This window comes from Notechis scutatus, chromosome 5 (assembly GCF_049901735.1).
Source record: "Notechis scutatus isolate UNSWTSFEM ecotype Mainland chromosome 5, rNotScu1.2, whole genome shotgun sequence".
NCBI lineage: Eukaryota > Metazoa > Chordata > Lepidosauria > Squamata > Elapidae > Notechis > Notechis scutatus.
Window position 1 is genome coordinate 75,472,305 of NC_142013.1, and position 27,346 is coordinate 75,499,650.

At 36.1% G+C, this 27,346-nt stretch overlaps 1 protein-coding gene across 2 annotated transcripts in view; it reads left to right on the forward strand.

Moving 5' to 3' along the window:
* Positions 1-9,753: 9,753 nt before the first annotated feature.
* The window catches only part of NLGN4X (neuroligin 4 X-linked), a 180,524-nt gene continuing 162,931 nt past the window's right edge, over positions 9,754-27,346 (forward strand). The window contains exon 1 of one of the 2 annotated variants that reach the window (XM_026666895.2): positions 9,754-10,211. The gene's annotated coding sequence lies outside the window, so the exon portion shown is untranslated. The remainder of the gene's footprint in view (positions 10,212-27,346) is intronic. The other variant, XM_026666894.2, reaches the window with a different exon arrangement.

Consider the following 27,346-nt stretch of genomic DNA (forward strand, 5'->3'; position numbering starts at 1 on the left):
TTATTTTTGTTACTGTCCCACATTACATTGTTTATTATTTTCTTATTTTAGGGGGGAAATGATGGGCATATTGTCCTTTAGAAAAACTAATCCAAGAAGTGACCTGAATTCATCAATTTAACAAAGAAGGCTAAGGAATCTGCTAAAGCTCCTATAAGAGATCAATGAAAAAGCATGTGAGTTTGGAGACTGCACAGTGCTTAGGCTAGTGCACACTGAAGAAGGCATTATCTTAAAAGCTAGAAGAGGAAACTGCTTTAACTTTAGGTGCAAGTATGGCAGTGATAAGAAACTCTGAACCAATCAAGTTCCAAGCCCTGGACCAAACCACCTTAATGGGACTGCAGATAGTTGCTAAAAATCCCTGCCAGTCAAACAAATCTAGAGAGGGAAAGCAGGCAGAAAGCCAAGTTAGATAAACTTTGCCCAATGATTAAAGCAATCAGCTTCAACACAGTTGGAGGACTACACATATATTCAGTGTACGGAGGGCAGAATGTTCTACTAGGATTGCTGGATGGCATAAATGTAAGAATGCAGACATTTTGCAGACATTTGTCATGCTGGAAAACAAAGTTTAAAAAAAACCTTCATGGGAAGCAACTTGGCAAAGCAATATTTTAAAATGGATAGAGGAGCTGATGCAACTGTTTACAGTATCTGTTTACAAAAGCTTCCAGAGCTTGCCTGATTCCAGCAGCTAAATGTATTCCCTACAAGACCTGACAGGAACACATTACATGGTCAAGGTTACTTTATAGCTAATGCACAGTACAGAGTTAGAGAGCTTCAAGTATAAATGCATTCTCAAATAAGCAATCTTCTGCTTCAAGAGGTATGTTTCCAAATCATGTAAAAGTATTAACAAAAAAAAAAAAAAAAATCACTTGAAAACAGGAAACTTGAAGATGTTTCCCATAAACATAATGCTTAAAAAAAGAGTTGCTTTGTGTGCAGTCAAAATGATTACAGTGCTACCATTTCCCAAAGAAAAAAAATAAAAACAGAGACCAGGTGCCAGAAACAATGTGACTGAAATAAGCTCTGAGCCAATGTGTCCCAGTAGTGTAAGTACACAAGGAAAATGGCACAGTTTCCATATGTGTATGAAGAAAATTCTCATCTGGCTAAATAAAGCCATGAAAAGACCTCCTTCATGCTATTGCTACAGATAACAGTTTTCTATCACGTGCTTGATTATTCATGCTGTTGTGTGCAGAGAGACACTTTTGGCTGGTCCAGTCAGACTCGCATGGTATCAGCTTAGTCACCTTATTATACAATTTGGTGTTTTTTTTAAAAAAAAAGATCAGCTTTTTGCATTTCCGGGATGCTTAATTTGTTCCAAAGAAAAATGTCTACACTCATTCCCCTGGAAGTTGTTTCACTAAAATTTTTGGTTTAAATTCTTACTGTGGATGAAGATAAATCTGGTTAGAGATTATCTAAACTTCTAGCAACCAAGGTTTTAGGTGTAAAACTGAATAAAAGCAAAAGCCTCTTGGCCAAAAACAAATATACATCATGGACATTACATAAAATAATTATTGATAATCATTGAAAACAGATCCAAAAAAGGTAGAAGCAATTTTAGGAATTAATCCCACTGAATTCTTCTTGAGCTTTTGGTGCAGTGCAATATCCTGAAAGATTAATATCACAACTGGGAGCACTCCTTTTTAAACGAACTGCATAAAATATTTGTTATTTTGCACTAGCAATATAATTAGGATGACACTTTCAGAAATATATAACAAATCTCAAGTTATGCCCCACTGCTTACATTTTATAATGTTGTGAATGTTATTAAGACTCACCTAACAATAGTGGAACATAATTCTTCAGTAACAGAAGAATTAAAGCTTTTTCTTTGTGTTAATATGCCAAATTTCTGCATCATGAACATCCATGTTCATGATCCAGAAATTTGGCATATTAACACAAAGAAAAAGTGTGACAGGCCCACTGGGGGATGAAAAACACTTCTCATATGGCTGACTCATTTTACATGTATATCTATTAAGGATGCAAGGTAAAGCCAGCCAGTCTTTTACCAGGATAGGGCAGCAGAGCAAGTGGCTGGATAATGGCAGCAGTTCATCAGGAGAGGAGGCCAAAGACACAACCTATCTAATTATATTGTTAAGTGTTGGGTCCCAGTGCAATAAGCCAAGTAATTCCTATTGGATGCATGTACGCTGAGGGCTTTTGCACTGGAGATGAATTCCTTATGTGTCAAATCACATTTGGCCAATAATGTGTTCTATTCTATTCTATTCTATTCTATTCTATTCTATTGTATTCTATTCTATTCTATTCTATTCTATTCTATTCTATTCTATTCCATTCCATTCCATTCCATTCCATTCCATTCCATTCCATTCTATTCCATTCAAAACTATACTGTTCTTCAATATGTTTCTGACAAATCCCAAGGAGAGGTCAGATGTATTCAGCAGAACTTGGAAGCAGGACCTACAAAGAGGAAAGTTGGCAAAATGAGGACCAATGTCATCAGAAAAACAATGTGTAATTCATCTAACAAGAAGGAAAGAATGACAATGAAAGTCAATGGCTGAATTGTCCAGTACAGAAACAGTCAATGCAGCAACCAAACATCACACTAGCCAATAATCTGAGAGTAGCCAGACTAGCAATCATAAACCAGGTCAGGAATTGCAGACTCAATGCAGAATTGGTAGTGGTGGCAGAGGCAATCTACAAGGGAGGTGACTGCCAGGAATGAAGGTGAGATAGAGGAAATGGAAAAAAACGTCAACCACCCACCCCATTCAGACCTTGGGAGAGTAGCCAAGCACACCTAGTGGTTAGTTAGTGGTTAGTGGTTAGATAGGGAAAACAAAATTAGGAACTAAAATTTTAGAATAAGCAATGTCTAAGCACAGGAAATTTAGCCTAATATCAGAGCTGCCCCAGTTTGAGCCCTTAAGAAAGAGTCTCAACTTCATTTGGTTGAAGTGATAGGTACTTTTACTAAAAGATGCTGGCTGCAGTAAAGTCAGGCTAATTTTCCCACCTGAAAAGATACAGAAGGATTTCCTCATCCCAGCCTTCCCCCTATGACCAGTTTGTCTTCAGCCAATGAAGATCTGCCTAGATGTTTTGGGAATGCTGAGATGTTTGGTTAATACACATTCCTTCTCAGAGTGCATGGCCTAGAGTGCTGGCACAAACTGGTTCTGAACGTCTCTATTCTTCATTAAACTGTTATTTTCCCCATCCCTATTTACCATCACATAATGACACAGGTTTATAGACTATTTATTCATTCCTTCCCCCCCAACCTCCCCATGTCCCCTTCCCCCTAGTCTTTGATGGCAGGATGCAGCAAGAGACCAAACCAAAGATGGCAGACCTAACAGCAGGGATGGGATCTGACCGGTATAACTACTGGTTCTGTCGCTCTGAGTCGCGCGAGTCGTGCAAGTGCAATTTACAACCTGCTGAGCTGCCCGGACAGCTGAGCAATGCTGCGTGCAAGTGCACAGCGGTTGGAAAAGCCCTTTTTTCCTGCTTTTTCAACCGCAGCTGTGTCGTGCAAAGCAGCTGCAGTTGAAAAAGCAGGAAATAAAGGTCAGGTAAGAGCCCAGGTAGGCGGGTGGGCCAAAACAGCAGCAGACATAGATCCGGTTCTATGTATGCTCTCTGTCTGCTGCTCTTTAGAACTACCGGTTCTACAGAGGTGGAAACAACCGGTAGAATCCCAGCCCTGGCTGAGGACTTCTGGTTTGAGCCTCTTCGGTGACAGACCAAAGCCTCGTCTCTGCGAGGCTTTGATCCTTGCTCGCCACTGGAGCACCCCGAGCCGGCTGGTTTTGGGGCTAAGCCACCCCGTACAGGTGGTGAAGAGGGGGGAGACTGCCTGCAGGGTTGAGGAGAGCCGCATCTCTCCTCCTCAGCTGGCCATTACTCCCTTTCCCGAAGGCGGTTGTAGCGGTGGTCAGAAATGGCCACCACAAAGAAGAACTCGACCGGAAAAGAATGTGCAGGAGGAAAATAAGAAGAGAAAGTTTTGGTTGACCGGGTCAAACAGCAAACAGCAACAAATAAGGTACCCTGGAATTGAAACTATTAAAAAAAAAACAATAACATTGTTCCCTAAGAAGTTTTTTAAGCTGCGAAGAAGAGAGAAAAGGGAAAAGATTTGGGTTTTTTTCCCCTCCTTTTCCTATACTGACAGCGAAGAGACTTAAGCAAGAAACTGGAAAAAAAAATCCACTTTGACATTAATAGGCATTTAATGCTGAAAATCAAAAATCAAAGGGATAATAAAGATTTCTGGATAATCAAAAGCTTTTGAAAACAGGAAAGGAGAGAAAAAGAATAAAAGGGCAGGATCTGGAAGGGAGGAGACTGCCTGGAATTAAAAAGAACTTACAACAAAATCTCAACAAGACTTCCAAAAGATACATTTTAACTGAAATATCACAACAAAAACCCCAGGAAGAGAAAGTGGAAAAAGAAATAAGAAGAAATAACTTGGGACTATTTGGATTACTTGATGATTTCTGGATTTTTGGTTATTGTATTTGAATGACTAAAATCAATTGGGTGGTTGTTTAAAACTGTTTTAAATGGCTCCACTTTTAGAAGAACTGAAAATGGAACTTAAAAAGTGCAAAGAAGATGCACAAGGAGGGAGAGGTTCTTTTGGCTTCGTATTTGTTTTTAGAAATGGAGATTTGAAATTATGAGAAACAACAAGAAATGCCTGCAGAACAAGAAGATTGCGACAAAGAAGAAGCCATCTTTAATGAACAAGTAATCTTAGGTGGGGGGGGAAAAGGAAAGGGGGGAAAGAGAATGGAAAGTTTAAGATTTGGAAAAACAACTCAAAAAAAAAGAGTGAAAAATAAGTATAAAATCAGAAAGCAACAGAAGAGGGAAATGGAGAAGAGAGAATTAGAAGTAGGGAGACAAGGGGGTAAAAAGGGGAGGGAGAAGATGAGAGGGAAGAAAGAAAGGAAAAGAAGTTATAAAGGACAGAAACAAAATACAGAGAAACAGGGCCTATTTAGAGATAATGGGTGAAAATTTAATGGAAAAAGGGATTCTGCAAAGGTACATAAGATAGTATTGTTATATTAGAAAAAGAAATAATTTTAGAAAATATGAAACAATGTATGATTAAAACATTTGATAAAATAGCTATCGTAATTCAGTGGAATGCTTGTCAATAAATAAATGTAACAAAATGAATATTTAATGATTTACAAAACATATGTGAAGAGAAATAAGGGAAAAATTAATTATGGAGATTATATGTGTCTTTAAGGAAGTATGATATTTAATTGAAAAGAAGTGTTAAAGATGTTAAGATTTTAATGATTATTAATGATAGAACTGAATTGGAATGGAATGAGGGTTTATAATTAGATATATTTATAATCTGTTTTTTTAAAGAATATAGTGTGTATTATAAGAATGTACCTAGCAGAATTCGATTGGAAGTTATGTATTATGTATTATATTGAAGGTCATAACCTTAAGGTATATATTGAAGTTTAAATAAGAGTTGAATGGATGTAATTAAAAGATATAAAGGTGTCATACTCCAGTTAGTAACTACAGGAGAAAATTTGTTTAATGAGAAAAGAAAATATGAAATTGAAACAGAACAGACAAAAGTATAAATATAATGATTTGAATTGAGATGAGATAATCAAAATAAAATTGAGAAAATTAAAAGAGGGGAAAAACTATATAGAAAATGTAGAATAATATAAGATATGGAATAGAACACAAAAAGGAGCAAGAAATTGAATTTTGTGTCTGTATAAAGAAGTTCAACCTGGGACCATGCTATTTTCAAAAAAGATGTTTTACTTGTATTTTGTATGTGTGAAAACCCAAATAAAACTTTATTAAAAAATAAAAGAATCCCAGTCCTGCCTAACAGTCTCCTTTCCCCCCCAAAATAATAGACCACAGAGAAAGGGTTTAATTTTTTAACTTGCTACTTTGTAATAATAATAATAATAATAATAATAATAATAATAATAATAATAATAATAATAATAATAATAATAATAATAATAATAAAATTTCCCTATGATAGTTGACCTGTATTGCTTGAAAAATCATCCCTCTGATGATCAGGTTATCCATGAGCCTCATGGCCATTTGGAAGTCTTTGAAAACTTGGTTTTGTGTCTAAGCTTGAGGCCTTGTAGACATATTCTGTAGTTTAAGTTAATTGTGATTTTTTTAAAATGATTCTGCTGTGAGGTGTTTTTTTTTAAATTATGTGTTTTATCCATTTTATCGTAAACCATGTGAGATGAATGGCCATATAAGTTGATTAAATAAAGACATAAATAAATAAATAGCATAGATTTCTAAAGTTAGCACTGGATTTTTGATGTCAAACATATATGGAATTTCTTTAGTCCAAGTCTGTGGTTTTATTTTATTTTTTTATTTTGCAGACTTTTTAAAAAAAGGAATAATCTACAATATTTATTACAACATGTCTTCAATAGACATATTTCTTTGTTTTAAGATTTCCCAGCTGCAATATGAAGAAGCTTGTAAGACTAACGGCTCTCTTCTCACATAAATCATTTATTTGGTATCTGATACAGTATTACTCTTCCCATACAAAGCTGATCAATCTATTCCTAATGGGCCAGGAGGAACAACTATAACATGAACTGGTTTCATTCATTGTTGGGGTTTTAGCAGCAGCACCATTAAAGAAAATTCAAGCCCATATGGCTATGTGTCCATGGCAGAGAGAACAATCACAACAGAAGAAAACCTGTAACTTCTAGGCTGTCTCTGAAGCTTAGTGTAAATGAAGGTGTATTTGATAACATAAGCAAGAAAGTACCAAGCAATATTCAACAATTAGTTGAATATTAGACAAACCTTTTTAACATAATTTAGGATCTTTGATCATAATTTTCATTTATGGATTTTTTTGTCCTATTGAATTAAAGTGCATACACCCAACCTCGAGTCAGTGCAAAATTTTATTATATATCATTCAGCTGATGTTCTGCTTCTATTGCATTTGTGACAAGTCACTGCCAAATATTATAGATAAGGTGATTTCTCCTTACTGTTGTTCTCCTTTCAGGATTTCACCAGACAGTAAGTAAAACATTCACTTACAGGGCACTGCAGCGTGAATGGGATGAATCTGACTCTGGGACTTTTCCTGGGCTTCTTTAAGCTATTTTAGCTTCCCCTCCCCTCATCTTCCATCACTAGATTAAAATAGTGTAAAATAAAGATATATTGATATATGGAAAAAATAGTCCCAGAAAAGAGGACCATTGAAGAGTCATAACACTACCTAGATGCTGTACAGCAGAATAAGTAAAATCGATTAGCTGATATGCAACTTGATCTGCTACTGAACTGAGAAGTATTTTGAAATGTATCTTTAAATTTGTTAATTTGTCCGCTTGAAATCGACAAATATGGGGAAATTGATAAAATAAGAAATAACCATATATACTGTATCCTTCATTATTTTATGGTTTTGCATTTGGTTTCTTGAGTACAAATTAGTTTAATCTGTTTCATGATGATTTAAGGTTGTTTCACTCATAGGTCTCTATGAGATAAGGATACATGAGACTGGAGAAAGATTGAGATTATGAAGGTGCATGGTACCAATGAAATTTCTTGTGTAAACTTAAATTGATTTTAAAAAACGTGACTTTATTTTTTTTTATATCATCCTAGATGTCTCTAGTGGTTTCAGAAAAAAATCAACATGTGAAATTCTTCAATTATTTCCCAATGATACCATTTTCAAGATGAAGCAAATTCAAAATCCATTGCAGAATAGTCTTGATAGGTCTATTATGAATTACCTCTGAGGTTCTGCCCTCAAAAGTAGCCTATTCTTGTTTAAAAATAATTAATGTGATGCCTGTAATAGAACATTTAGTGAGAGAATTCAACTTTTAACTTCTCCACTGCATCCACTTTCAAATTCTAAGAAAGAAAGTATGGGCCTACCTAGAAATATCTTTTAAAATATTATTCTAATACTTTTAATATTAATAATTAAACATATTACTGAAATGGTGTTTCAACACTTTAAAATAAGATCGTAAAATCTGTGTTTGATGTGATTTGGTATACATCATTTTTATACAGCTTTGCAGTGTGAAATAAATAGGTAGACAGAAATGATTATTTAAACAAATCTGAACCTACACATTATCCTTTTTCTTCCCAGGTGTGTTATATTTTCTGGGGATTCCTACATTTATTAGAGTTTTCTGTTTCATGATTCCTCACAAAAAACAAGGATCAATTATCCTGGATCTCTATGTTAACTTCAGAATGGCCTTATTTTCATAGGGTTCAATAGTTATGGTGATCTTTACTGAACAATCCCAGTGTCCTTGAGGACTGCTGTTCCTATTCTTTCCAAACCATCAAGGCAACCTCTAAAGGCTTGCACCTTTGATAATTATCTGTAATGTTCCACTTAACAGTCACGCTCATGACAGATGTCTCAAGCTATGTGGAACCTGATGGACAGCTACCCAAAGTCACAGCATATTCCCTGATCAATTTTAGATACCTTTAAAGTGATAAAGAAGCTCCAGTGGTATAAAGCATAAGTCGAAAATTTGGTTTTAGAAGAGACCTAAACAACACACACACACATACACAGAGTGTTAGAGCAGCTTGGCAACCCCAATTTTATTGATTATATGCATGACACAGGCCATGATTTTAAGCATCCTTATCCTGCTCTTTTCTGTACTGCAAAACACCAGCTGGCAGCAAAACACAGAGGTGAGTAATGATAATGAGTAGGACAGATTATACTGGCAGTTTTTTTTTTCCCCTTGCCACAGCAAGGAATAAATTCCATGTAGGATCACTATAACCCATGTTGTAGTTCCACTGGTGCAAACAATGGAACAAATAAGGTTTATTGATTTGCAGCCTTTATTTAATTGCTCTTTTTGTGTAACTTATTCCAGCATTTAAAAGAAATCAGGTTTTCTACTTGCTTTTCAGAATGATACTTTGGAGCATTGGAGTGGAACAAGCATGTGGAAACCCACCACTTTTTGCTTAAGGAAACCACTTTCGGACTTCCCATTTGTGAGGTGTGGAATAGAGAAAAAATAAGACACAATGTCAAAGCAATGGGTGGGGACACAGATCAATGACAAAGCACATGTTTTACAGTGCCATCATCAACCTCCAGCTATTCCAACAATGCCTCCTTGGAATACCGAAGATGCTGCTCATAGAACAGCATGCTCTTTTGAAATTCTGTTCTCCAATTCCAGAATGGCTTACTATTTGAGCAAGTTTATTTAAGCCGGTAGTCATTGCTGCTGTGGAAGAGACCATTTTTGAAGTAGCCCTAATGGGTTACGGGTGGGTGGGTGGATGGGTGGATGTGTGTGGGCGCGCGCGAGAGAGAGTCAAGCCAGAGATATTCCAGGACAGTAACAGGTGCTTTTCTTTACCTTTCCGTTTCAACATGTGTACAAATGCCCACCTGTTCAGCCCTCCAGACACCCCGGCTAATGCTCTTCCGGCTGGTTTGGGTTGAGGATGAGAGGCTCTTCGCCTCGGCTTGTAGATGTCGATCTGGTTTCTGTAGCGATGGGCCAGACTGAGGAGATCTATTGGTTGCTGGCTTTGTAAATTTCATTCAGTTTGGTCCAATAGCAGAAGGAGAGAGACTGGTACAGCCTGGACCCTCTCCCTGCTCAATCTCGCTTCTCCTAGCCGAGCAGTCTCTCGCGCGCTCTCCCTCCCTCCCTCCCTCCTCCCTACCCCGCATCGGCGATCCGAGCTCTTTACTCAGAGACCCAACTTGCCTTCTTCCCGCGCGGCTTGTGCTGATTTTTTTCTGTCCTTTGAATGTAGGTCATTGGCAGCGAGGAGCAACGGGTTATTTCAAGCCTAAGTGTGGAGGCCAGGTTTTGCGGGGTGCGTGGGTGCGCGTTGTTTGTTTGATCGCCGCTCTTCTCGTCCCCCCCGCCCCCCCTTTCCTGCTTCCGAGGGGGCTGTTGCATTCCTCCGGACGAGAACGATCCTTCGGGTTGGATTTCGCGGACGCGGAGCGGGGATGGGTGGGGGGCAGAGACGCCGAACTCCGCTCATTCCAGCGGTGTGAGAGATTCCGACCAAATTCGCCGGGAAGAAATCCGCTGGAAGGTCCTGTTTCGTCTACAGCAGCAGTTCTTTCGGTAAAGGTAGGTGCATCTAGAAGTCTTTTCCTTTCTCTCCGCCTTGTTTTTTGGTTTGCAGCCGATACTCCATAGAGGTATTGCTTTGCTGCAGTCATTTTTGAGCGCTTCCAGCCCCCGCTGCTTTGCCACCTTAGAATTGGGAGCGGGGGGGGGGGGCGGGCAAAGACTTTTTTGTTTTCTTTTCCTCCTCTCGCCCTCATCTTTCCACCACCACCACTACCATTAGAGGATTACCACCACCACCACCACCATACACCACCGCCCTCTCTTTGCACGCACACTCCTAATCGCTCACACTTGGGCATCCACACATCCTGGACCCTGATTTGGAAGGTGGGGACCACTTTGCTGCAGTCAGCTCTTTGGCGAAGCTTGGGGCTCTGTGTGAGATGTTTACAAAGTAGTTCTGCCTCTTGGAGAAACACAGTGCAGTCGCGGGGGGAGGAGGGGGGGTGATATCTGCAGTACGGAGGGCAGAGAGAGTGGGAGAAAGTGGTGCCGCCGCCGATTCACGGAGATTATGCAGGGAAGCTGGACCTCAGGGGTTGTTCTTGGGAACCGAGCGGGGGAATGGAGGTGGGGAGAAATGCAAAACAGGCGGCCGGAGCGTTGCTTTTAGCCCTCCCCCGCTAGAATGGGGAGGGATTAGGGGCTCTCTGGAACCATTAAGCGGGTCCTCCTCCTCTCCCCCCCTCCCCATCTCCGGAGGCTGCTTGGTGTTCTTTTTTCTTTTTAATAGACGAGAAAGCACACGTGATTTACGGACTGGCATTTCGGGGTGGGTTTCCTCCTTATTTATTACTTGTTTATCTGAAAAGAGAAGCTGAATGAAATGGGAAGAACAACGGAAATAGCTTTGAAAAAGGGAGCGGGGGGAGAAGCTGGAGCGTCTTTGCGGGGGTGGAGATGGGGGGGGCGGACAAAAGGATTGCTGGATCCACCGTATGCCTCAAAAGGGGGTCTTTCTGCGTTTGGATTCTCTGTACCTTCTCGTGGTGGGGAGGGGGAGCAAGAAAACTCCGCTTTGGGCTGGAATGGTTGATTCGCGTTGCTAAGGCTCGACTCTCCAGTGGAAAGTTAGCAAACCTAGAACTAAGAGTCAAGTGGTCGAACAGCCTAGCCTGCCTTTAATGCTCGACCCTTTAATGCTGCTTCTACCCTTTTCGTCCACCTCTTCCTTCACTGCACTGCAGCTGCCTTCCTTTTCCTATGCACCCCTCCCTTTTGGTCTGCAGGGCGTTGTGAATGATGAACTGTCCCTTCTGCAGCCACCCGTGAAGGGGGTCATAAGATCGGCAGCCTAACATGTTAGTCTCCCTCTCTCATCCTTTGCAAAATTGCCATTTTGCCCTCAGCCTCTTGTTCAGCTTCCAAGGCCTAGGAGGATGTTTAAGGAGAGGATGATCCTAATTGGGGGTGGGGGAGACATGGCTTCATCTCCTTTCCCCCACCCCCAAATCACTGCAGGGGCTTGAAAGTTCCAGATGCTGCCAGGTCTCCAGTATAGGCTGCTAACTCTGGCATTCAGATGCTCTGGAAAGGTTGAGCAGCTGCAGCTGTCTTGTCCCTCACACCAGGTCCAACTTGTCAGATAAAATTATCTAGCTTTTCCAATGATGGACAGTATTCTTTATCCTTCACCAATGTCCAAATGCCCAATTTCAGTGTTTCCACTTTACAAAATGCCTCTCCGCTCCGAGTTGCTTTTCCATTTACTTAACCACACTTTGCAACCATTTCCCTAGTAATCACAGCTGTCAGTGTTGAAGCTATGGCCCCAAGTCAATTGAACCTCACTCCCCAGTCCATAGGTACCCTTTTATCACAACAGTTTTGGCCCTGCTTGATAGATTTTGCCTGAATTTTAACCTGAACTAGCTGCAAAAGATATCTGAAAGGTAAGAATATCTATTTTAGGATTTAAATAGGAGATTAAGCAATATTATGAAGGTACAAGATAAAAAATCTTCTGAATTTTTGTTTTTACTATTCTAATCTTGAGTTGCTGCTCAGTTGCTAGTTCAGTTACTAGAGATGTTCTTTCTTGGATTACATTTTGCTGGAAATATTTTTGGACTGCTGGGAGAAATTCATTGGAAAGTGGTTATGGTCAGTGCCTGGTTAATTTCAGCTTTCAATATTTAGGGTGGCAGAAGTTAGGTATTTCAACAAAAGGCCCCATTAATTTTCTGACCTGTAGGCATGTATAAGATTCTGAGAGTCTACATGAGATACCATTTGTCTTCTCAGGTACTGTGGACATCTATGTATAGTGTGTGGTGTATGTGTATGAAAATAAGAAAATACTATGTAGGAAAACAGGAAAATACTATATATAATAGAAACTTTTCTACTTTTGGGTAGGGGGAGGTGATGGGAAAAAGCAGGTGTTCTTGCAAGAAAATTCCACAAGGTGGTAGTGTGGATACTTCTTAATGATGTGCATTTTATTTATTTTGGGGGGAGATTTCGTCAATTGCTTGAATGTTTTTCCCCCCTCTACTTCTTCTTGTATCTTAAAAGACCCATTGTATGTCTGTTCTGCAAACAACAAAAGCAGGATTGTTTTGCAAATTGTGGTATATTCATCTAGGCCTACTTTCCTACCCATCAGTTATGTCTTCTTGGGAAATAGGCCTTCTGAGATTTCAAAGTTCATGTATGAGAATTGCAGGAAGTGTAGGATTTGGCTTGCTTGGAACAAGATATAACAATTATGTCAACGGATATGCAGCAGAATGAAGAAAAGAGAGCCTGTGCTTTGTTATAGTGTACACCCACAGATAAGACTGAACTGTAAAAATCTATAGGTCTAATAATGAGAGACAAAGATTGATGTATCTATTGAATCCATTACACTGGCTGTTTTTGATCAAATTCATGTTTCATTCTGTGTATTGACAGGATTGCAGTAAACTAACTTATCTGTTTATATAAATTGATAAAAGATTGTCAGAAAGAAGATGATGATATTGCTGAAAATACTATTATGAGTAAGAGAAGAAGAAATGGGGGTTTCTGAAATGAGGAAATCTTTTGAACTTGTACATTTAAGGTGGGGCATACATGTGGGAAGAAAGAGAAGGTAAGGTGTTAAAAGATCACATATGATAGCTTAAAAAATCCATTTGATGGCAAAACTGACATGTGAAAATTGCTTCTTTCCTATAATTTTCAGGAATCTATTTACTAAAAAATTGAAGTTCAGATTCATATAAGGCAGAAATATATTTCACAAAATGGGTACAAACTATTCTCTTGGTATTAGTGGTTCAGAATATGGTGGATTATATCATTCATTTTTATATCATTGTAATATTTCTATTCAGTTATGCTATTCCCTTTGGTGTGTATGTGTGTGTGTGTGTCTTCCTGGTTATTCTGGAAGAGAAGTGTACATTTTTATTTAGAATTATGTGAGATTCTTATACAAGAATTGCATACTTTATGTGGCAATAATTTCATCACCACAAGTAATTTGGCAATACAACAATACAAATAACAATACAACAAGAAAAATAGCAATAAGTAAAATCTTATGTTTGATAAAAAATAGTCCAGCAAAAAATGTTTTTGTTTTTAAATTTTATTTAGTGAATCATGATTGTGTTAGGGACTATTGTGTTTCATGCTACCTCTCTCAAAAAAATATTTGTCATTTTGTAATCTAGTTAAAATACAATATAGTTCAAGGATATAGTGTATCTCCAAAAGGGAAGTAAGCATTTCATTTCATTGTAAATAGCTATCTCCATATATTGAATTTGGTCAGAATTTCAGCTCCTAAATGACTTGTATAAGTTAAGGGCTTTGTTCTCATAAGTAATATAAAACTGAAATAATGTAAATTAAAATTGAGTTTAGGGTAGATAAAATTAAGGTCATTATTTCTGCATAATTATGACCTCTCATTTTATTATTACCTAAAATAAACTGACTGATCATTATTTTGCTTTAGCACAATATGGAAAAGATCAATAGGACTATAGTATTCTTTTATTGGCTGGCTTCATGATGAGGGCTTTCTCAAAAAAAGAATTCTTAAAATGTGCATAGAGAGTTCATGTTCAGCTGTGGATCAGAAGAAAGTACTGTTTGAATCCTCCTCAGGATATGATTTATTTTTTCACATTATCTTTTGCTATAGAAGTACAGTGCCTGGTTCTGATGGGTTCTCAACAGAATGACCACATTAAAAGAATGTTTTTGATTAGTTGAATTGTTTATTGTGTGGAATGCAGTCATCTGTGTGGGACAGTACCTTTGTCTTTGAGCCATTGTATGGTCTGGGAGGAAGGATGCATTAATGCAGGCCAGGTGCATTTCTCATATCTGTTTCACATTAACTAAACACATTAAAAGTAATAAGAAAAAGTGATATTAAAAACCTGGGTCTTAAACTCAGGGCTTACATCATGTCATTGAAACCCACAATGAAATTTAAATTCAGACTAAAGCTTTATTCTATTACTATGCAACTCAGGTGTACTCAAGCTCTGTTTGTAAAGCACTGATATTATGAGCCATTTTGATATCTGAATCTGAGTGGGCTTTACATTCTGCCTCCCAACCTTTTCATGAGCCTTATTCTGTTTACTTTAGTAGTCTCTTGCCTGAATTGCAACAGAAAAAAAGCTTGTTGTCTGATGGAAATGAGATTTCATTGGCAGTTCTCCTGGAAATAGTAGATAAGGAAAAACTACTCAAGATATCTAAAGAAGAAGAAAAAGAAGAGAAATTAAGCCAGAGAGGTAGAAATGACAGCTGGGAGAAACTATTTAAAAGAAAGCATTCATTGTTAAATGTGAAACTGCAGTTTACATCTTGTAAATTATTAGGAACAAGAATCCTTGATACCCAAAGCTTTTAAAGTCTTACTGCATAACTTAGTTTACCTGAAGGAGATGTAATAGTAAAAGTGATGACTTACCTATAGCCATGCAGTTTCCTGAGTAAATAATTCTTAACACCAGTGCTTTATTTAATTACACATAAAATAAATAAATAGAAGAAAAGTAACAAAAGTAATTGAGATTGGCATATGTGGAACTGATTGCGGTAGATTCTAGGGGTGATACCAAAATATAATTTTATCATATTTTATTTAGCTATATATTAAATTATTGTATTTTGTTCCAATTTCCTTTTAAATTGTATTTTATCCAATTCCATTTTAAATTTATCAGATTTTAGTAATAATTTGTGTCTGGAATGCTGCACTTTGATATGGCACAAGGGCTAATCAATAAACTAAATAAGTAATACAGGCAAACAAATGAAAGCAGTAACTACTGTCTCCTTGAAATCAGCTGTTTTCTCATAAACACGTTTTCATTTTTTATCATTTTGATTAGTTTTTCTGTAATTTAATTTTTTGTTAAGATAAAATAGAGTTAGGCAGACTCAATTTTAATAAAGTGAATAATAAATAAAATAATCACCTGGGTTTCTGAAGAGCAGTAGGCCGCAACTGAGAATTCTGCAAAGCAGATATAAGGAATGCAATGAGGAAGCAAGGCAACAGAGTGCCAATTGAATGAGTGAAAACATTGATGATATAGGTTTTTCACTATCTTTCCAAGACATGGAGATATTTCATATATTTTGTAATATTTTATATGTTGCATTTGTCATCGCAAGTTTTCTAGGAAATGATTTATTCAGTCCTTTGATTCCTTGACCATTCTGCTCAAATTCTTTCTCTCTATATATACTTGCTCAATATGCGTGCTTCACTATGAAACTAGCTGGGCTTAGTTTTTGGGAAGGAAAATAAGGGAAAAAATTTCTACCACTGCCTACCAGCATCCATTGGTATTCATCTGGCTAGCATCCTGTCAATGTGTGAGAGAGTTGAGGAAACTGAAAAAATGTTTGCTGTGTGAGCAAGAAGGAGACAGCAAGGAGCCTAGGTGTGGCTTAGCTCAACTGTACTGTACTAAAGCTACTTGGTGCTGTGAAACCAAAAGTGAAACTGAAACTCCTCTGCTTGTGTTTTGCATTTGGAACAGATTTCTTTTCAGGTGGAGAGGGGGAGTAGAACTCCTTAGCATCAGAGCATGTTAATAATAATATATGAAATATTAATGCTCTGATGGTCATTTTGAAAAATCCTTTCTTAGTGAGCACCTAGAAACCAAGAGGAACATGCATGCCAAATTTCAGTTTGTAGGCGTTATGGTTCAAGAGATTTTGTGATGATGCGTGAGTGGTATTTCGCTTTTATATACAGAGATACACACACATACATGCACACAAATATATCATTTAATATATACATACAGTACATACACATAGAAGCAAATTGAACTTTTTAATAAAGTTGTAATAAAGTGTGTAATGAAGTTTTTTTTTATTTATTAAATTTATATGCCACTCATTGATAAGAACTCTTTAAAGATCTCCTTTAGGAGGGCATATCTTACTTACCTTTAAGAAAGGTAGAGTAAAATACTGCAGGTGGATTACAACAAGCAGATAAATGTGTAATAAGATATAAACTAGTATAATTGAAAACCAATCCTGAAACATACTTGCAGAAATACAGATAAAACTGTTCTTGAAAAATTGCCAGCCAGAAATGGTAGAGGAAAAATAAAAATATGGTATTTTTGATATTTCTGGTGGTTAAAACACAGGTTGGAAAGAAAGTGCATAGGATTAGAAAACATTGCATTTAGAAAATGTTAGCATATCATATGAAGAAGCTAGATTCCATTAAAAAGCATGGAAAGGATTTGATAGGACAATGTAAGTTAGGCAGAAAATGATAAAAATAAAGAATGGAATGTAGGCATTTGCAACAGAAACACTGAGTTAAAGGAGTAGATAGAATAAGGAAATTGCCAAGAATGGGAAAACACATAAAATCAGGCAATGTATGATTTTTGAAGGATGAATGCCTATTTCCATAGAAGTGGGAACTACTGTATAAATTAAAAGCAGAATTCTCTTTTTCCTAACTTCAAATCCTGGGCAACTTCTTATCCATTTATTCTTAGTACCTATGAAGATAACTTCACAGAATCATAGGTTGTTTCTCTTCACATCTGAGATAATATATGCGTTTTTGCTATAACATAATATGTTCCATCTCTGCTTTTAATGTACTCACATTAAGGTAGCTTCATTTAAGTAATATAGTAGCAATTTCTACCTTTCTCTTTCACATCTCATTTTCAGAACACTCTTCTGCTTGACAGAGGTGTCAAAACTTTTAAGAGAGCCCAGCTTTGGAAATTAATTGAGCTCTCATTAGAAGCACATTATAGACAATCTCACAATGAGATGATTAAATGACTAGGGTGAAGGATGAGAAAAATGCAGTCATTATTAAAATGACTTTTTAAAAAACGAAACTTTGAAATGGAATGAGAGTTTTTCATATGGTTTTGGTAATAACATAAGAAAGGCACACTGAAGTGCAACTGATAGGAAATGGAAAATAGAGCATTTGTAATGTACTGAAATGATAAAGATAGGGAAAATGTAAATTATTAAAATTATATGCTTAAGTCTTATATAGGAGCCGTGGTAGCACAATGGTTAAAATGCAGTATTGCAGGCTAATTCTGCTGATTGCCAGCAGTTTGATTCTGACCTTAGAGGGGGCATGCATAAGTGCACTAACATGCCTATTTGTCCCTGTCATTGTATTTTTAGTCTTGTTTACATTTTTCTTTCACAAATTCAAATAAATAAATGACCAGCTCAAGCTTGACTCAGCTTTCCATCCTTCTGAAGTTGGTAAAATGAAAACCCAGATTGTTGGGGCAATATGCTGACTCTATAAACCACTTAGAGAGATCTGTAAAGCACTATGAAATGGTATGTATATCAAAGTGCTATTGCTATATATTAATGTATTATTTATGTATCATCCAAACCAGATTTGATTTTACATTCTTGGAATAAAATTACCATAAGGAAAACATCACCAACTATAACTGAAAGATCATTCTGGGTACTAAGTAATTCTATAAAATACTTGTTTTAGGACTGTTTATCCCACACATAATAATCAAAACTTATTGGCAACAAATTTTGGCATTAGGGGATTTAAAAATAATAGAGGCTGACCTGGATGGAACATAAAGCAATAATATGTTTAAAAGAAAAGGAAATTCTGGAGCATTTATATAACCTATCATTGGTTGACCCAATGTCAGATTTAGATTGTTTTTGTAATTTTTTTTCATGATTCAGTCATAATTCATTTGTCATGATTCCATATACACCCCTTTGCAGGATGGAGGACTATTAGATACATTTAGTTGATATAAATTAGATAATAATGAAACTGATGAATGAATCAGTCTTAATGTCAGAATTCATCATCCAGAAAGAATCAGTCAAGGAATCAAATTATGCCAGACAGTAAAAGCAAGGATGATATGCTTAAAAGATATAGGGAATGGCAAAGTCAAAACTCTACAATAATGAGCTGAAAAGGAGGTCTTGGGGAAAAGCTGATAGAAGATTAGTTTAAAAATCAAATTAGAAAAACATAGGTAAATATGAATTAATTACTCAAGATGTTGGGAAAACTAATGTATGATATAAAATGCATATTATGTTGGGCAGACCTCAGGTTTCTCAGAATTTTAATTTTGTGAATAACACTGTACAATCTATAGCTATAATGTATATATAAGGTGCAACTTTTAAGTACTTTTAAAAATCCCCCAAATTTCAAGGATTGAATTGAGTTTCATAGCTACTGTATTTTATCAAATAAATTGATTATGTGCAATCAGCTAGGTTTTGATTTTTAGCAACCACATTGATAAATTTTCTCCATGACAATCTACTTCAAAATCAAGTAAATATCAAAATCATCCCATCTCTCAGCTTTCTTCCCTTCAGTATAGTAGTACAAAATAGTCAGGATGGCACGTCTTTTGGTTCTACTATTAAGCAATTGAAGCTTAAAAATTATTTGGTGATTGACTTTAAAGAACCTACAGCAGATTTTGCAGTAGATGAGGAACATTTCTATCCACTCCTTCCTTTCTTGTTCTTTGAATGTACTGACCTCTGGCTGTTAACATGTCAGTAAGACTCAAAATCATAACTGGGATATAGTAACCCAGTCTCAGCACTAATATGGCAAACAAAGTAAAATTTCTTGGTCCTTATACTTTTATGTATGGTGTGTGTGTATCTTATGTATGTATATCCACACAAATACCTCACACACACATAACCTCCCACCAAAGTTCCATTTTCTTTTCTCGGTCACAAGTTAAAAAAAAGTGGAATTGCAATCACATAGTTGTGCCCACTGTCTTGACTTTTATCAACCCCCATCAATGTTCCTGTCATCATCTCTTTTTATAGAATTTCTTACCCACATTGTTGCTGAAAGTTTGTGGTTTGAAACAAAGCTACATTTTCTGGCTTAGGAAGCCATGTATTCTGATGATACCAGTGTTGGAATCAAGTGCTTCATATTCTATCTAACTATTGAACTTCCCATAAGATATATCAGTGGTAATTAGGAATAGACAAATTCCTTGTGTGTTCAGTCTCACTTGGCCAATAAAGAATAAAGAAAGAAAGAATTCTAAAAGAATAATTGTGGTTATATAGACAGCTCTTACATTCCTCTTTTCTTCTTGTTTACATCATTCTGGTTCACCTTTTGAATATATAAATGACATTAAAAACTGTTATAGTTGAAAGCTTTTAATGACCAGACTGTGGGCTAAATTAACCCCCGCATAGGGGCTTTTCCCACTTCCTAAACAGTAAGTCCTAAGCAAATATAATAAAGATGAAATATTATATCAACATAAAAACACAAGCAAGTCTTAGTCACTGGAATATGTCTTTGAAGAGAGACATGCCATTATGCTTCCTGTCAAATTATGTCAGAACAAATTAATTTTCTCATATTAGTCAATTTAATGCAAGCTAATATTTGAGTACATATTGTGTTTGCTTGTGGGTTTCTTTTGTTTTTTGTCTTTGTGATCTGTAATTGTATTATATTTTATAAGAGTGTTTTTGTAACAGAGGGATAGAACTAGATGAGTGCCAAGAAACAGTAGTCCATAGGTATATTGAGGATGATTAGAAAGGATTTGAAATATGGACTATTTCAAAGAATATATGAAGTTATTTTATATCAGCCTATTCATCTCATTCAGTGTTGACTATATTAGCCTTTGCCAATCTGGTATACTCTAGAGCAGGGGTTGCTAACCTTTTGGACCTCAGGGACCACCAAACTCATAATTTTAGATCCCAGGGACCACTAACTGGTTCTGTGGGTGTGGCCTAATTTGTGGGTGTGGCTTGGTAGTCATGTGACTGGCTGGGCATGGCTTGTATGTAAATATTATAAATATTTATATAAATATTGAATTTTTTATAAAAAAGAGCAACTTTTACCCCAAATCAGGCAAAGCAGGGAGATTGAGTTGCTCACAGAATCACAGATTCATTCAGAGATCTATCTATCTGCCATTGGCTAGCTCAGTCTGTCACATAAAATTTGTTTGTAAGCAAACTCATAAAATTTGCTAGCAAGCAAACTCACAAAATTAACTCACAACACACCATGCATGTAAATATTGAATATTTTATTTTAAAAAAGAGCAACTTTTACCCAAAATCAGGCAAAGCAGGCAGATTGAGTTGCTCACAGAATCATTCAGTGATCTATCTATCTGCCATCGGCTAGCTCAGTCTCTCAAATTTGCTTGCAGTGGGTCTGCACTGAATTTGTTTGCAAGCAAACCTTCAGTCCTAAGGGAGGTTCGGCTGTGTTGAGCCGAAGATGTAAAGACTAGCTAGAAAGCAAGAAATCCAACCATTTCCTGCTTCCTAGCTAATCTAAATCTCCCGGCACAGCAGAACAGATGATGGTCAGAAAAAGGAAAAATAGCAATTTAGCAGGCAAGTTTACTGGGTAAGGAGTGAGTGGGCGGGGAGGGTTCCCGGGGGCCATGTGGGCGGTGCAGCCTTGTGTTTCTGTGCAGCCTGGATTAATTGCTTTGTGGGGATGCTCTGGGGGTGAGATTTCTCTGTGGCCCACCAAAATTTTCTCTCCGCTGCTCTAGAGGAGTTGAATTTAATAATTAAAATAATTGTTGCAAGCATGTGTAGAAGGAAGAAATTTGTTCTAAACAAGGGTTCAGGTAGCTTTTTTTCTGAAGCCCAGTAGATGCTAATGCTCTTCAATAAAAAAGCATTATTTCACTAGTCTATTACATGAAATGTCAACATTCAGGTCAGCATTAAATACCTGATAATATACATTTCTTGGGGTTTTTAAATTGCATATAGACTTCTGCATCAATATACTTTCTCTTGAGTAGAGAACATGGAACACTGTTTATGAAAATTATCCTCATCCTGATCATCTGTTTTAAAATGTATTATTTGTAACATTTATAAATAATACATAAATAAAATATACATATCGACCCATCTTGTAACATATTGTAGAAGCTTGCAACCTATATATAACATCACATTTATACAATAAAAATATTAAAACCAAAGATACTAAAATAAAAATATTAAAACTAAAAATCTGGCACTATATACTAAAGTTAGCTCATTCTGTTCTAGTGCTTGGAGGAAAATCCAGGTTTTGAATGCTTTTTAGGTTTAAAAAGCTGTTGAACTGCCAAATTTCAGGGGACAAGAGTATTGCTTAGGTACAGGGCTTGTCACACAAAAGGCACATGTACTAGTTTCCACAAAAATTGCAACATTAATGGAAAAGACTAGGACAGTGCATATCTTATCCAACCTGGTAGGATGGGCAGATGCCTTAGAGAGAGCTGGTTTCCAAATAACTGACTCCTGTGCCATTTCAAGGCAATGTAGGATACAGATAAAGTCAACAACTATAATAAATATCAGTAAGTTTTTCCTCATTAGGTTGCAAAGCCTATTTGATGAATTTAGGTAAGCAAGCAGAAATGAGTACCTTGAGTAGTAAATTGTTTGGATTTTTATCTTAATTTATCATGAAGATCTGTGGAGATCTGTTGTGTTCTTAACAGGGCAGCTTATTAGTAGATCAAGTTCACAGAATCAAGGTAGCCTGGACTGAGGCAATTAGATTTTTTAAAAAGTTATAGTGACAAAGCCAGAAGCAAGAAAATTATTCTTTTTTTTGGCAGTCTGAAGAACACAAGGACACCATAAGCTTAATGTGTAGTAATCGGTCTGAAGAGACTTAAGCATTCTGCCCTAACACAAACTTCTAAAAGCTTGTGTATTTTGAAGTGTCAATATGTAGCTATAACAGATTCAGAAAGTACTGTCTTTATCTTCTATTATGTAATTCAAGACATATATTTAAAGTTCTCTGATTTTTTTAAATCCAGAATCTGATTGGATCATGCTAGGTTTTTGGATTTCTTCATTATGTGCTTTGAGGAAAGGTATGCTAATCATATAATAGGACTGGTGTCTATGAAAAAGAAATATGTTTCTCCCATCCCACCATGAGTATTAAGTTCTAATATGCATCTGTAAAAAAAAGCTATAATGATAACTTATTATTCTAAATTATGGTATGTATAATATGGTACGTCCTCATAATGATTAATGTTTAAAATGTAATTTCTTGATAAAAACAATTATCAAAATGAAACAATTACCAAAATCAAACCCTCTTTAAAAATGCTGACTCAAGCACAAAATATATTCAGTTTGCTCAGTTTAGCAAACAAATTTCATTCAGCTGATTGAAAAAACACTGTTTGCAAGATAGCTGTAACAACAGCAGCTTTTTTGTTGTATTATGGAACACTTAGTCCTTACCATAAAAGATTGTTAAGCATAGGTTTATGATCATTTATGGAGATTCTCAATCACCCAGTCCTGGTTGTCTCGAAGATGCTTTTCAAAAGGCAACTAGACTTTATTGATTTTTTCCCCCTTGAAAACGGTTCACTTCTCATCCAAGAACTGAAGAAGTTTCTTAGATGACAAGCAAAACACTGTGATGGGTTCTTGTGAATTAGACAAGGGAAAAGTTCTGACATTTTTTTATATTGCATGCAATCATGAGTTTATGGTTTATATGTTTTGTCCTTATAAACAGCAACTATATTTGAATAATGCATCATGTTGATTTTTAGTGCAGCCATTCTAAGCTTGCTGAGTTAAGTATTATGCCTAATAAGAAACAGTAGGGTAACACTTTGATATGATTGGGATGGGGTCTATTGGAAATTGCCATCATATATATGCTCTGCTATCATATTGACTGGAATAATGAAGGTTAGGAGATCAAATTCCTCCATTTGTTAACAAATGGTGTTATATATCAAATGGAGAAGCAAGAGGAGAGGAATCACACCTCCACCTAACTGTAGAGGGGAAACTACTATACATAAACAATATGTAAGCAAACCCCACCTTCACTAGTCCTAATTATATTATCTCATTGGGTAATAAAATGTCTGCAAGTAAGCAACCAAGTATCAAGGAGTGAGCTGGAAACAGTGTTTTCTATTTACAATTTTACAGAGAACTTAAAACATTTTTTCATTTTGTAGGGTTTTAAGAAATTCTGTAACAAAGATTCATAACTGGATTAAAATACATATTTTCTGCAATTACATCTACTTTATAAAGAAATTTAAGTACTATTTGTGCTTAAATAAATATGTTGTGTGTTAAAAACAGAAAGAAGTAAACATAATATATATAGCCTCTATATTAAAATAGTTCATATAAACTATATTAACAATTTGTTTTTAAAAATAATATAATAATTATGCCAGTTTAGAGCGTGAATTGTCAGCAGCTTGCAATGGGAAGAGATACTTCCAAATATCTTTTGAAAAAATAGACATGTTTCGGTTATATTCATTTTAATTATACCATATTTAGATATAGAATACTATGACAACATTTTAATTAGCTCTAGACTGTTAAATACAGGTAGTCCTTGACTTTTTACAGTTCATTTGGTGACCATTCAAAGTTACAAAGGTACTGAAAAATTTGACTTATGACCAAGGGTGGGATTCTACCGGTTCTGTCCAACTCTGTAGAAGCAGTAGCTCTGAAGAGCAGCAGACACAGAACCAGTCTGCTGCTGTTTTGGCCCACCCGCCCACCTGGGGTTTTTACCTGACCTTTATTTCCTGCTTTTTCAACCTCAGCCGCTTTGTGCGGCACAGCTGCGGTTGAAAAAGCAGGAAAAAAAGTGCTTTTTCAAACACTGCGCATGGGTACTCAGCTGTCCGGGCAGCATAGCTGATGACATTTCGCATGCCCACACAGCAAAATGTAAATCACCGAACCGATAGTTACACCGGTCGGATCCCACCCCTGCTTATGACAATTTTTCAAAGTTACAATCTTTGCAGCATCTCCATGTTTATGTGATCAGAATTCAAATATTTGGCAACTGGTTCATATTTATGACCATTGCTGTGTCCCAAGGTCATGTGATAATCTTTTGCAACCTTCTGTCAAGCAAAGTCAATTGGGAAGCCACATCCACTTAACAACTAGATTATTGACTTATCAACTGCATTAACAACTGTGGCAAGAAAGATAGTAAAATGAGGTAAAATTCACTTAACAAATGTCTCACTTAACAACAGAAATTTTGGACTCAATTGTGGTCATAAGTTGAGGATGACCTGTATACAGATTATCTTTCATTTTCATTTCTATTTAAGAATTCTATTTAACAAAAATCTGCCAAAAACTATCCTCAAAATAGCAATACAGAACAACTTATTGAAAATTATAGGCTAAATGCTGGAATTCTGTAGTAAAATCATCTTAGCCTTTTTTATATTTTGGGTTGTTTTTATTTAAACATGAAAAATGTTGAGAAAATGGATTTTTCTTTAGTTTCCCATTAACTCTTCCAAATCTTTCCCTTTATAGTTATGTTTTACTGATTAATTATATTGCAGCCTTTTTAAGATTTTTCACAGAGGACAGACAAATTAAATATTTCTACTTAAGTTGAATGAACCTAAAAGAATAGCTGTAAGAATGTTAGAATTAGCACTTGGATCCAGTTGTGAATGTAGCTTTAATTTTGATAGCTTTGTAGGTAGAAGACACAGGTGGGAATTATCTCTCCTAAAATATAGCAGTTTTTTTCTACAACTAACAATGTTTCCTTTAAAAGATGTAATGGCTCAGGGGTGTAAACATGAAATTATCATATCTAAGTGAAAAGATAGTTGGAAGCTCAATTATATATTTAAAAGACGAGGGAAAAGATATAAAGTGTCTTCAAATAGATTTTGAGTAGTGGAAACTATGTAGAAACATCCATGTAATTTTCTTGATGGCAGTTAGATTTGTTACTGCCTTTTTTTGAACTTTCTTTGGCTTTCCTGCATCGTCTACAGCCATAATATTTCCTGGAAATCTTCCACTCAAATATTAACAAGCCTGACCTTGATTCAGGTTCTGAGCTCAAAGAAAGTCAGGCATTGCCACCGCTAGTTAGAAATTAATCAATCAGATTAGGACTTAAATTATGAACTCTTTCTACCAAAGCATGGATAATTGTGAAAAAATATATATTGCCATTCCCATAGAACAAATTATGAATTTATATGAAGACTTTTTAATATTTTCATGTAAATTATCAAAATACACACAGATTTGGATTAGTACACTGACTTTTGAATGAGTTTTTAAAGATTTCAAAAGCATGACCATTTCAAAAGCATGATTATATTTTACCTCTTGGAAGGCCCCATTATGAAAAAAATTGCCATGTGGTAATAAATTGATTAGCGTAGAAATTTTGTAAGATGGTACAGTTTGCAGAATACTTTTTCCTTCAGCCAATCTATATGAAGGTACAGTAATAATCAAACTCTCCCCTCCCCTCCCCTTTTCCATATTTATATCTGTATAATCAGATAATCAGATGAAAATATACAAGTAATCTAGTGGCATCATCTACACCAGGGGTGTCAAACTCGTGATGACACATCATGTGACATATCACAACTTTTCCCCCCTTCGCTAAACCGGGGGTGGCCATGGCCAATGCATGATGCATCTGGCCCATGGGCTGTGAGTTTCACACCTCTGATCTGTACAGAAAAGAAAGCTTCAACAGCATTCATTCAAATCATCTGAGGATGGATTTATCAACTAGTTGTAATGAACTTCAAAGAATGCTAACTTTTCACTGATAACTTGTGAAAGTTAAAGATAATCTTTGTACTGTCATAAGGTCTACAAAATGTTCAGAATCAGAAACAAGATATAAAGTTTAGACATGAATTTTCTGTCCGTGTTGAGAAGGAGTTATGGTAAGGCCAACTAGTCCACAGAATTTATTGGAAAAATATTATAGCCTAAATAAGCACAATGTCATTTTATTGTTAAGGATTAATTTTAAGCAAGCCCCAAACAGCACCTAATGTTTATTCACCTTCAAGTAGTATCCAATATTTTCCATTTCTGTCCTTCTATACAGTTCCATTCTCATTTACTGTTAAGTTAAAAATGTTAAGTTAAAGATGGAGAGTTATCAATTAACTGCCCATTATTGTTGCCAAATCTTTTAAATGATTTATGTAAATAAGTGATCTGCTTTATTAGGAAAAAAATATAACAAATGACAGTTTAGTCAGCTCCAACACATTCAGAAATTGGCACTGAATTCTTTTGTAGTCACTTATTCTGTTTGCACAATTTCTTCTTAACATATCCCAAAGGTGTTTTTTCAAGAGGCAATTGAACTTACCAGAAAGTCCAGTTGCCTCTTGAAAAAGTACCTTTGGCACAACCATGACCTGGATGACTGAGAATCTACACAGACATCACCTTAACATAGCTGTATAAAATTTATTTCCCACTGTGAGGATTTTTTTTTATTTTAAAAACCCGCATATTTAAAGTTACATGCATGGAATAATAGGAAGAAAGCAAACATTTCAAAGTAGTATCCCTGAAATTATTACACAAATTTCTGTAAAAGTTGTCTTCTTCATCAATTCATGGTCATTTATCTGAAAATTCCATCCTATGATGTTGATGAATCAGAAAATTGCAGACATTTGGGCCTCTCTCATACTAGCAAATGGGGATTTGCTTTTCCTATAAATCTTGCACCAGTAAAATTGATCAGCAGTTACCTGATCTGTAAGCAATTATCCAAGTCCAGAAAAGAA